Here is a 14,325-nt window from a genome sequence, read left to right on the forward strand (position 1 = left end):
AGAGACAGAGTACGAGTGGGGGAGGGGCAGACAAAGAGGGACACACAGAATCCGAAGCAGGCTCCAGGCTCTGAGCCGTCAGCACAGAGCGTGATGTGGGGCTTGAACCCACAAACCCTGAGATCATGACCTGAGCTGAAGTCAGTCGCTCAACTGACTGAGACACCCAGGCGCCCCTAGAAATGAATTCTTAAAACCTCAGAACAGTACATTTGGTTAAAAACACACATGCCCCACTTCTACCCACCGGGATGGCTATAATGAAAACAAACAAACAAACAAACAAACAAACAAAAACCCCACCAGATAATGGCAAAGGTTGGCGAGGCTGTGGAGAAAATAGAACCCTCATGCATCGCTGCTGGGAAAATGAAATGGTGCGGCCACTTTGGAAAACATACGGACAGTTCCTCAAATGGTTAAACGTAGAGTTACCACGTGACCCAGTGCTTCCACTCCTAGATACATAAACAAGAGGAAAGGAACCATATGTTCACACAACAACTTGTGTATGAATGTTCACAGCAGCATTCCTGCTAGCCCCAAAGTGGAAACAATCCAAATGTCCCCTGAGCTGCTGAATGGATACATAAAATGTGGTATCGCCGTACAGGAGAACATCACTCTGCAGTAAAAAGGAGTGAAGGGCTGACCCACACTGTGGCCTGGATTAACCCTGAAAACCTCACGCTAAGTGAAAAAAAGCCGGCCACAAAGACGAAATATCTTATGATTCTATATACATATCCAAAATAGGCAAGGGAGACAGAAAATAGGTGAGTAGTTGCCCACGGCCCAGGGGAGTGATGAGGGATGGGGATGATAGCTAAGTGTGAGGGGTTTATTTTGAGGCAACGACAATGCTCTAAAATTATGCTGCTGTGTCACAGCTCTGTGGATATACGAAAAGCCCTTTAATGGGACACCTAGAATGGATAAATTGTATGACATGTGCATTATATCCCAAGAAAGCTCACAACACATACACACAAATAAGTGATTGGCTAAGGAAATTGTGATAAATGTATGTTCACGGGCTGGGGCATCTGGGTGGCTCAGTTGGTTAAGTATCCGACTCGTGGTTTCAGCTCAGGTCATGATCTCACGGTTCGTGAGGAAGAGCCCTGCACTGGGCTCTGTCGGAGCCTCCTTTGGATTCTCTCTCTCCCTCTCTCTGTCCCTCCCCTGCTCGTGCTCTCTCTCTCTGTCTCAAAAATAAATAAATAAGATTTTTAAAAAAGGTTTTATTTATTTTTGACACGAGAGAGAGAGACAGACAGAGTGTGAGTGGGGGAGGGGCAGAGAGAGAGGGAGACACGGAATCCGAAGCAGACTCCAGGCTCTGAGCTCTCAGCCCAGAGCCCGACGCGGGGCTCGAACTCACGGACCGCGAGATCGTGACCTGAGCTGAAGTCTGACGCTCAACTGACCAAGTCACCCAGGCGTCCCGATAAATAAGCTTTTTTTTTTAAAAAAAGAATGTATGATCATGGAATAAAATATAATATTATGACAAAGGCAAAAATGAAGACATTCCGTATGAAATATCTCTAAGACATATTGCAAAATGAGAAAAGTAAGGTATAGAACAATGTATATAGTATGCTCTCCTCATGCAAGAAAAAGGGGAAGCCATATTCGTTCTTTACGTGTGTAGGCCAGGGTTGGCAAACTACGGCCCAAGGGCCAAATCCAGCCAGCTGCCTGTCTTGGTGTAGCCAGCAAGCTGAGATTGGTGTCTAGATTTTTAAATTAGTTGAAAAGCAATCCAAAGAAAATAATATTTCATTGCATGTGAAAATGATGTAAAGTTCACAATGCCACGTCCTTAAATAAAGTTTTATTGGCACACAGCCACGCTCATTCATTTATGTGTGGTCTATGGCTGCATTCTCAGTACAATAGCAGGGTTGACGAGTTGTGACAGAGACCACAAGCCCACAGAGCCTAAAGTATTTGTGATCTGGCCCTTTATAGACAAGGTTTGTTGACTTCTGTCCCAGCTTATCTGGAAGAAAGCACTGGAAGTTGGTGAACCCCAGAGGCTGTTCTGGGAAGGCACCGAGAAGCTGGGGGACGGAGTCAGAGGGCGTCTTCATTGCGTCCTCTTTTGGATTTATTTTTTAAATGTCAACAAAGCAAAAGCTGTACGTGTCTGCACGTGAACATATTGGGATGCACATATGCAGAAAATATTTCGCCAGCTGTACATCAAATGAATAATGGAGGTAGCTTTGAGGGAGGACCTGGCTGGGGAAAATCAAGTGGCCACGGTAGTAAATATATTGTTGGACTACCTTCCAAAGAGAACCAGTTCGTGCCTAACTTGTGCAATTAAAAACAAAGAAGGCACACTTTCTAGATCTGCACATTCTGTGAGCTTGTGGGCGATGCCTGCCTGGGGATTCACTGTGGCTCCTGGCACAGGGTGGGGACCATTGTAGATGCTAATCTCGCTATTGAATGAATGAATACAAGCGCCCAAGAAATGTGTATCTGGGGCGGAGGAATACATTCAAAGGAGGAACGCATAGTTCAGAGGGTGCTGGGGTGGGGGTGGAGGGTGGTCTGAGAAGAAAGGAGGGGACAGGTAAGGATGGCTGAGCAGGGACATCATCCCCGATGCCACTCCAGCCCGAGGCTGCAGCTTCCCACGGTCTTTGGGCAACCTGGTTGAGGGGTCCTGGCCTTCCGGAGACAGCTGGGGGCATTCTAGCATCTCTCCCCTCCCCTCCTCCGATAACATCCCCCAATCTTTGTCGTTTCCAACCTCTCTTGAAGGACACTAGGAAAATACAGCTGGGGGGCTTGGGCAGACCAGCTGTGCCTGCTGCCTCCTAGAGATGCCCTTTCAGCGAGCACCATCTGTTGTGTAACCACCCGGAGGGGAGAGACTCCTCCCACCTGCCGCCCAGAGCCGCCAGAATCCCCTTGCCCAGGGACCAAGCCTGTGACGGCTGTGGCACACCTACATGGATGGTCAGGTGCCCAGGAACTTGGCCCCAGGGACAACTGGGCCACAGGGATGTCTCACACGGACAAACTGAGGACATCTCTCGTACTGGGTCCCGTCCCTTCTTCCAGAAACAAGGCCCCTATTTTATCCAAGGGACTCCTTATGTTCAGCCCAGGGAGTTTGGATACCAGACTGCACACATGACACAGGTCTGGCCAATCGGAACGTTCCATTTTCCTGGCCACACTGATTGGTTCACTGATGGGCGTGTGATCCAAGCCAAGCCTCAGGATTTTTGCCAGGGCGGGAGCTGCCACAGAAGAGATGCCGCCTCTCTGCTGGGGTTGCCCCATGCACAGCTATGCTTGCAGCGGCTGGTTGCCTTTTCTCCACAACAAGAGCAAGCCTGTCTGAGAACAAAGCCAAGACAGAAGGAAGTCAAGCCGGGAACTGGAGACTGGTTGATGACATTATGTAAACTGGATCCATCTACCTTCCACCCTTTTCAGTTCCGTGAATCAAAAATTCCCTTTCTGGCGGGGGCGGGGCACCTGGGTGGCTCAGTGGGTTGGGCGACCTCCTCTTGGTTTCGGCTCAGGTCACGATCTCCCGGTTTGTGAGTCCAAGTCTTGCGTCAGGTTCCGTGCGGGCAGCGAGGGAGCCTACTTGGGATCCTCTCTCTTCCTCTCTGCCCTTCCCTGGTGCTGTCTCTCTCTCAAATAAACAAAGTTAAAAACAAATCCTTTTTTGTGTTGACGCCAGTTTGGAATGGCAAGAATCATGACTGCTACCCGAAGTTGGCGGAGCCAAGATCCCCATCACATTCTCCAAACATTTGATGGACATTTCATTTCCACCCCTTTGGGCTGAGATCTTTCCCTCAGCACCAGCCCCCTCCTCTGGGTGTGTGTGTGTGTGTGTGTGTGTGTGTGTATGTGTGTGTGTTTTAACGTGTACTCTTCACTGTGTACTCTTTTGGATTGACTTTTTTTTTTTAATTTTTTTTTAACGTTTACTTATTTTTGAGACAGAGAGAGACAGAGCATGAACGGGGGAGGGTCAGAGAGAGGGAGACACAGAATCTGAAACAGGCTCCAGGCTCTGAGCTGTCAGCACAGAGCCCGACGCGGGGCTCGAACCAAGGACCGCAAGATCATGACCTGAGCCGAAGTCGGCCGCTTAACTGACTGAGCCACCCAGGCGCCCCTGGATTGATTTTTTAAATGTCAACAATTTATTTATTTTTTGAGAGAGACAGAGTGTGAGCAGGGCAGGGGCGGGGGAGGGGGGGGGCGGGGGAGAGACACAGAATCTGAATTGGGCTCCGGGGTCCCAGCTATTAGCCCAGAGCCTGATGTGGGGCTCGAATCATGAGATCATGACCTGAGCCGAGGTCGTTTGCTTAACCGACTGAGCCACCCAGGCGCCCCGATCTCTGGGTGTGTTCAATGCTAGACCCCAGCCCTTGATTATCCAGGCCTGTTGCCGTTAGCCCCTATGCCCATTTATGAGTCAAATGGGGTCCAGGACGTGACTGTTTTTGTTCTTTAAACTTTACTGAGCATTCCCCGTATGCCAGACTCTGTGCCAAGTACCTTGCCTGCGTAATCGTGACTACTTCTCTCACCAACCCTAACAGGCAGGCTTTATGATCATTTATCCTCCTTTCTTAAAGTCTATTTACCTATAAATAAAGTCTACTTATTTAAAGTCTATTTTTGTAATCTCTACACCCAATGTGGGGCTCAAAGTCACGAACTGTGAGATCGTGACCTGGGCCGAACTCGGACGCTTCACCCACTGAGCCACCCAGGCGCCCCCACTGCACCTGTACTTCTAACCTGAGTGAGCAGCGGGGTCCCCTGGGACCCTGGTGCCCATTCCAGGGCCACCCTGCTCTGAATGAGGAGAGCGCAGGCCTGACATGGGATCTGGGGATCTACCTCTTTAACAAACGCGCCAGGGGATACCGATGCCAAAGGTACCCAGGACCTCACCCTGAGAGTAGCCACTGTCTTCCCCTCCAGGGCTTTGGCCCTAGAAAGCAATTTGGCATTTCCAGGCCTATTCTTGCCAGGGCTAAAGCTCTGCCCTAGCTTAGGAATGATTACGGGGCAAGACAAACTTCTCTGCTGACGGAAGGAAACAAGAGACCGAGGGCATGCGGGATGAACAACTCGTGCCTGGGAGGAAAACAAAAAATTAAAGCACAGGGCGTGTGCGGCACAGGAGGTTGGTGCCAGGCTATGGACTTTAAGAGGGAAAGGTGTAAGCCAGGGCCTGGGGGAAATTAAAATTCGAGGGGGTTTCTTAATTTTTCCCCCTGAAAAGAAATGGCCCTCCCTGCTCTTAGCGGTGCGATTCAAAATTCAAACAAAGCTTAAAGCCCAGCGCGAGCTGGTTGCACTCTCTTGACATCCGGCTTTCAGGCTCGCTGCCCCTTCTATCTGGAAGGCTATCGCTTCCCTTCCTCTCTGCTTACCAAGTCTCTACTCATCCTACAGGTCCCAAATTTGGTTGCATTTCCTCTGGGAGGTCTTCTCTGACCACCAAATCTAGCTCAGGTGCCCCCCCTTGACAGTGCTCTGTTAGCTCCCTATAGGAGGTCATGATCTTACCCTCGGATTTTATGTGTCCTCTCACTAGACTATGCGCGGGTTCCTGAAGGAAACACTGTATCCATACTGTTCCCTATTATATTCTCACCATCCGGCACACGGTAACAATGCATTAAATGAATAAGTAAATGAATGAAGACGTAATGAAATCAAAACAGAAAGCTCAAGGGCGCCTGGGTGGCTCAGTCGGTTAAGTGTCAGACTTGATTTCGGCTCAGGTCATGCATGATCTCACGGTTCCATGGGATGGATCCCCCACTTCGGGCTCTGCACTGGTTGTCTCTCTCCCTCACTCTCTGCCCCTCCCTCTCTCGTGCGCTCTCAAAATAAATCAATAAACTTAAGCAAAAAAAAAAAAAAAAAAAAAAAAAGAAAAATTGAAAAAAAAAAAAACACCCCAAACCAGAAAGCTCACCGCAATTACTTGCAGTAATCATTTTGACCACTAGATGGCATGCCACCATGACATCTCAATTGCGCTGGGAAGGGAGTGGGGGTGAAATTGAAGGATGAGCAAGTTGATGGGGGGAGGCCAGACTTCCCAGGGGGCATCCAGTCTCCTGCAGACTAACAGCTGGAGACTTTTGCAAGCCCTGCATTTGTATGTGTGGCGGTCTTTGCTCAGGTATTTGCATGACTCCCCATTTCCATCAGGGTTTCCATCTACAGGTCAAATGCTTTTTCCAATTCTCTGCAGTGTCTCCTCTTGCTTACCAAAGAGTTGTTTTGTTAGTGTTGTCATTGTTGTGGCTGGTGATTTCTTGAAATAGTTTTGTAAATTGTTTTTTAAAGCTACCATGTAGAGGGGCGCCTGGGTGGCTCAGCTGGTTAAGTGTCTGACTCTTGATCTCAGCTCAGGTCATGATCTCACCCACCTCAGCCTCTGCTGATGGTGTGAAACCTGCTTGGGATTCTGTCTCTCCTTCTCTGATTCTGTCTCTCCTTCTCTCTGCCCCTCCTCCGCTTGTGCTCTCTCAAAATAAACAAAGAAAAAACCCCACAAAGTTACCACTTAGAGAAGGTGAATTTGGTCACTTTTAGGATCTGAGCCCCCACTGGGTCCAACTTTCCACTCTGCAATTTATCCAGAACTTCTCTTTTCTGGCGTAGGGACCAACATGAACTTACACTTCTCTTATTCTTCCGTTCTATCACCAACACAGGTTGGCTTATTTTTCAAGGAACCGTATTTTATAGAAAGTCAAAGATCTCTTTTTTGGTTGCTTTTTTGTTTTGGGTTGTTGTTTTTCTTGTTGTTGTTGTTGTTGTTGTTGTTGTTGTTGTTGTTTTAACGCTACCTCCTGGGAATTTCAGGAGATGTGACAAGTGACAACAACAAAGCAATGCTGAAATGTAGCCACTGGGCCGCAGGCTGGGCTTACTTACTGGCTGTTAATATTTCCGGTACACCAGCTTCCCAGGGCTGCGACAGAAATTTGGGCTCGAGCAAAATCCGTACTTGCCATGAGCGTTCTGGTTCACGCAGTAATTAAAACCAAAAATTTAAACTGAACACTGTCAAGAATCCAGAATACCGAGCTGATGACTACCTGGTCTGATTGCAAGCCCTCCGGAAGGTGGTGAAAACCTCAGTTTGGCAGAAATTCAGTAACTTGGAGAGCTGAAGAAGTCAGGGATTCGCTATTGGCCTAATGGGGTTAATTCTTGACTAACCCACTGATGTTCACATGACTATATTAACCTCTCCGTCTTTGCTTCCTTATCTCTCCAGTGGAGGCAGAGAGACGGCCAGCCCTGCCCAGTGAGGTGGGGTTCGAGCCTCCTCTTTGTACATATATTTGACTTGGAGCTGGTTCCAGACCTATAGCCGCAGAAACACAGTCACAGAGTCTGCTGGCAACCTTGCTTTGCCCGCCTGCCCCACCGATGCCAGTCGCTGCCCATTACAACCTTCATATCTCAGCAATTTGGGAATTCTTTAGAAACGGCCTTATTTATACTTTCTGCAGTCCAGCTAGAATGACAGCCATAAAGATTGCTTCTCGGTTCTTCGAGTTGTTGATTGAAGGGTGTGTTAGTTAAAAGCTGACTTAGTTAGTCAAGGGCTTTTCCCCAAGGTTGTTCCAAACACATTGGTAGTGGGGGCCAGGCTAAGGCCCAGGGCCCAGATATGGCTTGCGCCCTCCCCGGGGCTGTTTCCAAGTGGGGGGTGTGGTGGGAGGGGGGTAGATATGAATTACTCAGTCACCATCGTCCCTCAGTGATGATGTCATGAGCTGCCCCCAAAATGGATTCAGTGCTCAGCTCACTGTTATTGGCGGGGAAGTGGGGTGTGAAACAGAAAATGTGAGACCCAGTGTCTACAGTCTAGTCAGGAATGCAGAGTGTTAGCAAACAAAAAAGATACTATAAAGCAAGTTTCCTCATCATTCTAATGTTAGCTGAGGTCATATGTCCTCTGAAATGAAATAAAATTAGCTGGAGTCCTACCCCTCCTCTGTGAAGAGTGTGATGCCCTCTCAACGTTTCCACAAATTCCCAGGGGCCTCCGTCACCCCCATGTCCCCAGGCCCTGGGTTCCTGTTCTTTCTGAGGCTGTTTGGATTCCAGGCAATTCAAGCTATCTTTCCTCGTTTGACCCCAAATCTCTCCCTCCAGGGCTTTGAGTGCAGCCAACTCTACTGAAACCTTGGTGTAGCCAGTAAGGCCGATAATAGTAATGTCGATCCTGGCCAGCTCTGGGCCCGGAGGCCCTCAGGCCACCCGGCCCTAAGACCTCCTCTCTGGACACCGCCTTTATGGACCTTGGAACTCCATTCGAGGGCTTGGCTCCTTTGCTCTCAGCGTCTACTTTTCTACCCCCGGGGGCTCCCCCAGGCATGCAGTTTTCCTTACTGTATCATGTGGAGCCAAGGATTGTCCACACTCACGGATCCCTACCTCCTTGCACACTCAAAGACTCATTAATGTGGTGTGCTAAGGAGAAACCATCCGCTTTTGGATCTCATACCATGTGTAGCCGTGATTTATTCCCCCAAACCAAGTACCTTTCCGAAAGAGGCCTTCTTCTCAGGCCTTCACCTTTCTTGCAGAGAAAATACAGCACCACCAACCGAAACCAAAAATGCCGTGTGATTTCAGCCTGTTGTCTCCCCTCTCCACCAGCCTCTCCAAAGAAGTAAATAGTTTCAGGATTTCTTTTTCCACCGATAGGAATTATACTCTCCCTCTTAGAAAACAGAAGTCATGGCAGCGAGCTTGAATTTTAAGTGACGTTGTTTTCTCGCGCCGTTCCATTTATAAGATGTCTCATTCATCCGTCCATTCATTCGTGCAACAACTACACAGATGTTGTGGGGGTTCAACGGAAGAGAATTCTGTCTGGGCTAGAGTGATCAGGGATGACTTCATGGAAGAGGCAGGAACTGACCTAGAATATCAAGGCTGGGAGAGGCAGGATTTAGTCAGATGAAGACAGAGGGGAGAACGGGGGGAAAGTGGAAGCGGAGATTGATATGTGCAGGGGATCAGGAACCCTCCATTCGATCCACGAGTGGTTCCGTGACTCCGCGCACAGTTCTGATCCTGTGCCAGGCATTGCACCACAGCGGCAGGCAGACGTAGGCAGTTCCTACGGAGCGTGAGGGACGGGAGAAACACAGGGCCACCGAGGCCCGGGGTCAGGGTGGGGGGACTGCCTCAAGGGAGACTAGGGGAGGCCGCCCAGAGAGAGTGACATTTGCACGGAGACAGGTCGAATGTGTGGGTAAGCAGAGGGAACGCTGGTAATGAAATCGCAAAGTCAAGGGGGGGGCCTGGTAAGGAAATGAAGAAGCCCAAGATGGCGAGCTCCTACGGCTGGAGCTGGAAGCGGTGAGGAATGAGGCTGGGAGATGTGTGGGCAGGCAGGGCCTCGTGGGACCTCGAGGGAGGAGGGACAGGATCCCGAGGGCTGTGGGGGACATGGAGAGGTTTTCGGCAGTGACGTGGCTTTAGAAGGCACCTGGGTGTGGAGGATAGATTGAGGGGGGCCGAATCGGAAGCAGAGGGAGCACTTAGGAGGGGCTGTGGCAATATGGCGGAGCTCTGGGGGGTGCCTGGCTAAGGCAGCGGGTGGGTTAGAAGAGGGGTCTCGTGCTGGGGTGTGAGCGGGCAGTGATGGAGCCTGCGACCTCACGTGAGGAGGCAGAGACCAGAGGACCTGCAAAGGATAGCCTCTGAGACAGCCGGGGGTGACTGTAGGGGTGGTGCTCGGGGGAACAAGCCTGGGGGTCAGCAAGGGTGAGGCCTCTGGTCTGCGCCCAGGTCTTCCCGAGAGCCAGATACACCCTACTGGGGGGCTGCTGCCTATGAGAGAGGAGGGGCATGGCGCTGTCACAGGGAGGAAGTTCAAGTTCTCAATCCTGCCTCAGTCCCTCAAGGAGCAAGCCTCCACTGGGAGGTCTTTAACACCTCTGACACTCGCTACCCTCCCTTTTTACAAAGACAGATCAGGCCTCAGGCTCAGAGCCATGAGCGGGCAACAGTGTCTAACTGGGATGTGATAACATTTCCTTGCCTTTATTTTTACGGCTGCCTTCCATTTATGGTAAGTGACACCAGATTTCCAAGTAGGGCAGTGAAATCAAGTTTCGTTTTGAAGCAAAGGCCTCTAAGCTAAGGAAACAAGATGGGCCACCTTTAAAAGAATACTTCTAATGAACGGTGACGGGTGGCATAGGGACCCGGCGAAAGTCAGGTGGAGGACTTGAAGGATGGGAGGTTGGGAGACCCTGTGACAGCAATGGGAGCACTGGGTTTGGAGTCAAGCAGCTGCACAGTAAACGCCCAGCCCTGCTTCTCAAAACAGGGGTGACGATCTCTGGCCTCTTCCCGGCCGTCATGAGGCCTGGTTGGTATTGTGGACGGGAAACCAGCTTCGGGACTCTGAGGTGCAGCCAGTGACGGACGGCTCGTGGGACAGTCCCTGAGTCAGGCTCACAGAAAGAGGCTGCCGTCCTTGGCCCCGTTCCTCCTGCCAGGTGGTGGTCGGGCAGGTGCAGGTGGGATTAGAGGCCTGGGAGGTGGAGACTAGTGTCATTTTTATTCCGGGGACTTCTTTGGCTCCTTGAAGACGTTTTGCCCCTGAAAACCAAATCTCCCTGGAGATAAAATATTTAAGATAAGTTGTCCAAACACTACCAGGTAGACTTTGCTCTCCCGAAGTCATGTCAAAAATCAAGCCACACGGAGGTTTTGAACGTAAAGCTCTTGCTGGTGTCAACTCAGTACAGTTCCCAGGCACCGAGGGCAGGGTGACCTGTGCGTGGGTCAGCAGGGGAAGCGGTTCCTCTGTGGCTGGGGAATTGCCTTTGTTGCAAGACTGAACACTCTGTGCCCCCTGGCTTGGGGCCTTCCTCTTCTAAACTTTCAGTTTCAGGGAGGTGGGTGTGTCCCTGCCCACCCCCCAAGCCCTGATGGCCAGGAGCTGTACTGGGCACTGGCATTGCCAGGCTGCAAAATGGGATTTCCTTCTGAACACTGGTACAGTCCCCATGATTTAATTCTTCTCTCTGTTTCCCGGTTTACTGTCATCACCCCCTGGGGGGTAAGCCCAAGGAGGACGGAGCCTTGCTCTCTCTCTCTCTCTCTCTCTCTCTCTCTCTCTCTCTCTCTTGCCTGAGTTCCCAGCGACTTTCAGGGTCTAGCACTGCATTAGTAAGTGTCACGGCAAATGGGAAGGGCCGGAAACATGATCTGCTCCCTGACAAGGTCCCACGCAGACCAGTTGGAGCATCCTGAGAAATACAGGGCTGGGAGGGGATTAGGACCTGGCCTTTTCTTGTCCCAGGGACCCCGTCATCTATAAAAGGGATTAAAGAAAGAATTCCTTTAAAATGAAATTTCAGGAGCGCCTGGCTGCTTCAGTTGGAAGAGCACGCGACTCTTGGTTTCGGGTTGTGAGTTCGAGCCCCACAGTGGGTGTAGAGATTAGAAAAAATAGAAACAACATAAACAGACTTAACAAAATAAAGTAAACTGAAAATCTGAGGAGTGTACAAGTGCTCTGAGCTCAAAATCTAAAGCTGTATTTTAGGAGCGTTGGTGAGCTTTTATCAACCCAAGTCACAAAAGTGTCCCCGTTGTGGTGGGATCTGGGAAGAAGAGGGTGCTGTGTGGCGCGATGGGACGATGGGGCTCGAGAAGGGGAGTTTGCTCTGTTTTACTTAGAGGAGGGAACGTAACTAAGGGCAGGCTGACCGGAGCCTAATTTTCATACCAAACCACCCACTGTTTTGCTCTCAACCTGCGTTCAAATCCTGATTCTGCCACTTTAGTGGCCAGGGGATCTTAGGCGAGTCATTATGCTTCCTTAAACTTAGGTTTTCTCATCTGTAAAATGGGGATAATAATAGTGCCTATGTTATGGGGCTGTTATTGGGATTAAATGAATAAATGAGTGTGAAGCCATTAGAGAAGTGACTAGCTACCACATAGTAGGTGCTCAATAAATGTCAGCCTTTTTTTTCCCCCTAAAGTGTATTATTATTATTACTATTTTGAGAGAAAAAGAGACAGAGAGAGCGAGTGGCGAGGGGCAGAGGGAGAGAATTCCCCAACTCGGGGCTCAAACTCACGAGCTATGAAATCATGACCTGAGCTGAAACCAAGAGTCGGAGGCTTAACCGACTGAGCCACCCGGGCGCTCCAATGAATGTCAGCTTTAATAATCATTTCTCCAGTTTTCCCTTTCTGTGATCTAGGGAGCCCAATTCCAAGCACCTAAAAGCACTGTAAATTACTCTGAGGGGGAAAAAAACCCTCATGATTTACATTCGCTAGAAAATAAAACATACACTTACAGTGATGAGATAAGTTTCCGAGGTCAAATGTTGTCATCGGTGAGTTGGAGTTTTTCCTCCTACACAGTCTTGGCAAATTTCTTAAAAGATGTGCAGTGTCTCTTTAGAAACCCTGAGCTCCCACACATTAGAGGCTTTGTTGGAGTCCGGTGCGAGTTCTCTGCGTCTCCTCAACAGGCAAGCTGAAGAGATTCCGGAAATTTAGCAGCGACACCTCCGTTTTTTAAAAATTCAATGAGGGGCGCCTGGGTGGCGCAGTCGGTTAAGCGTCCGACTTCAGCCAGGTCACGATCTTGCGGTCCGTGAGTTCGAGCCCCGCGTCAGGCTCTGGGCTGATGGCTCGGAGCCTGGAGCCTGTTTCCGATTCTGTGTCTCCCTCTCTCTCTGCCCCTCCCCCGTTCATGCTCTGTCTCTCTCTGTCCCAAAAATAAATAAAAAACGTTGAAAAAAAAAAATTTAAAAAAAAAAATAAATAAATAAATAAAAATTCAATGAATTAAAAGTAAATCACAGATTTAGAATTACTGCCTGACAACAGGGATTATTCCTTGACATGTAATATGCTGATTGTGATTGCTTGCGGTGAAATCAGTTTATACATGACATATTTTTTTATGTCCCTAAATTAACGAAATGACTTTTGACCTAAAAAGGGGTGGTAGGTGTTTTGCTGTCCCCCTTTCATTTTCATCCATCCCACCCCATCTCTTCCAAACGCGGCAGAATGCTTTCCCCGCGGCGTCAGTATCAGAGGAAATTTCAACTTCTACACTAGAAGACGTTCCACTCCCTTTGGGATTTGTTTCCCACGGCTACCCCCACATGGGCCCGTCTCCTCTCTAAAATTCAGCTTCCAGCTGCAGAAACCAGGAGAAACCAAGGTCCCAGGATGTGCGGACATTGAGGCTCTGGTCTGGGGATCTTCTAGGAATGAGCTTTAACTCTCTCCCCGGCAGAGGCACTTCCTAGTTTTTCTCCTGCAACGACCAGCTGGGCTCCCCTCTCGGAGGAGGGGGAGAGAACTTGGTACACATACCTCCCTCCCTTTCTGCCCGTTCGCAAGAACAAGCCTTACTGTGCAAAATGAATTCTAGAATTTGGATGTCCTGCGTGTGTCGTACAACATCAATCCCCACTCTGCTGGTGAGGAAAGGGTTAAGTGGCCTCCCGTAGAGGATTGCACTGTATAGGCCATTCCTTTAAAAGGGTTTTGCTTTGTTTTGTCTTGAGCCCCTGCTCCATGGGCGGCAGCACAATGGTGAGCAAGACCCATTGTGCTTTTCTGGGACTTGAGGATCTTCATCTGTATAATGGGAATAATGATCATGTAATCATGACTTGGCCCTTTCCAAGGAGACTGTGTGGGGAATCAGATGAGCTAATGGATGTGAAAGTGCTTTATAAAATATTAAAGCATCCTATAAATATAAGACTGATCAGGTATGGCATGAGAGAAGATGTGAGAAAAGAAGGCGTGGTTTTCGGCCCCACTTCTTTCGTGATAATAGAACAACTACCAAGTATTAAGCACCTACTATGTGGCAGCCGTTTTGCTCGAAGGCTGGCTCGTCATCCCAATGACCCCACTGAGAGCCATACACTCTCTTGCAGGGGCAGACAGGGCATCTTGCCCTGGGTCACAGCCTAGTAGGAGGTGGAGCCAGCTCAGCCAGATGGTTTCCCTCTTGCCAGACTCTCTGTGGGGCAGCGCCTGGGCATCCAGGAACGAAGGGTCAAGGGAAGTGCGAAGGTAGAATCGACAAAGAACGGGTACGTGCATTTCCTCCTGGATCACAGAGGCAAAGTTGAGGCCGAGGGGCTCCAGGCAACTTCTCAGAAAAGAGACGGGAACTAGCAACCAGGGACAATGACCTAAGGGTTTTGTAAGTTTCTAAACCACGATGACTTCCTCTTACTAGTTCTTATATTTTTCAGGGTTTTTGCCCAT

The 14,325-nt window shown here is 49.5% G+C and overlaps 1 protein-coding gene across 2 annotated transcripts in view; it reads left to right on the forward strand.

Moving 5' to 3' along the window:
• Positions 1-14,325, forward strand: part of ARHGEF37 (Rho guanine nucleotide exchange factor 37) — a 103,965-nt gene that overhangs the window by 70,925 nt on the left and 18,715 nt on the right. The window lies entirely within an intron of this gene.

This window comes from Panthera pardus, unplaced genomic scaffold (assembly GCF_024362965.1).
Source record: "Panthera pardus isolate Hobbes unplaced genomic scaffold, ASM2436296v1 HiC_scaffold_2, whole genome shotgun sequence".
NCBI classification, from domain to species: Eukaryota; Metazoa; Chordata; class Mammalia; order Carnivora; family Felidae; genus Panthera; species Panthera pardus.